Genomic DNA, 688 nt, shown 5'->3' with positions numbered 1-688 from the left:
TGAGCTGAGATCCGGCCACTGCACTCCAGCCTTGGCGACAGAGCAAGACTCTGTCTCAAAAAAAAAAAAAAGAATGGAAGCTTTGAGGCAGACCGACCTGGGTTTGAATCTTAGCTCTCCCAACTCACCAAGGATTGTGTGACCTGCATAGTCATCGAACTTCACTGTGTCTCAGCTACTCTTCTAAGGAATGGGGATAACAATAGAGGGTCATAAGGTAGGGGTGAGGATTTAATGGGAAATATATGTAAATTGTCTGGCATATAAAAGTTGCTCAGTAAACAATGCTTGGTCTTCCCAGCATGGAGGGAAGTGAGCCTGAGGCAGCAGTTGGAGCAGATGGGTTCAAGCTGATACAGACATCCATGAACTGGACAAGTTGTCATCTGAACTTAATTTTTTTTTTTTTTGAGACAGGATTTTAATCTGTCACCCAGGCTGGCTTGCAGTGGTGCAATCATGGCTCATTGCAGCCTTGAACTCCCAGGCTCAAGCAATTCTTCCACCTCAGCCCCCAAGTTGCTGGGACTACAGGCACATGTCACTGTGCCTGGCTGATTTTTTTTTTTGAGACAGTCTTGCTCTGTTGCCCAGGCTAGAGTATAATGGCATGATCTCGGCACACTGCAACCTCTGCCTCCCAGGTTCAAGCGATTCTCCTGCCTCAGCCTCCCAAGTAGCTGGAATT

Source organism: Colobus angolensis, unplaced genomic scaffold (genome assembly GCF_000951035.1).
Source record: "Colobus angolensis palliatus isolate OR3802 unplaced genomic scaffold, Cang.pa_1.0 Scaffold4, whole genome shotgun sequence".
In the NCBI taxonomy this organism is placed as follows: domain Eukaryota; kingdom Metazoa; phylum Chordata; class Mammalia; order Primates; family Cercopithecidae; genus Colobus; species Colobus angolensis.
Note: the sequence above shows the minus strand (reverse complement) of the source record.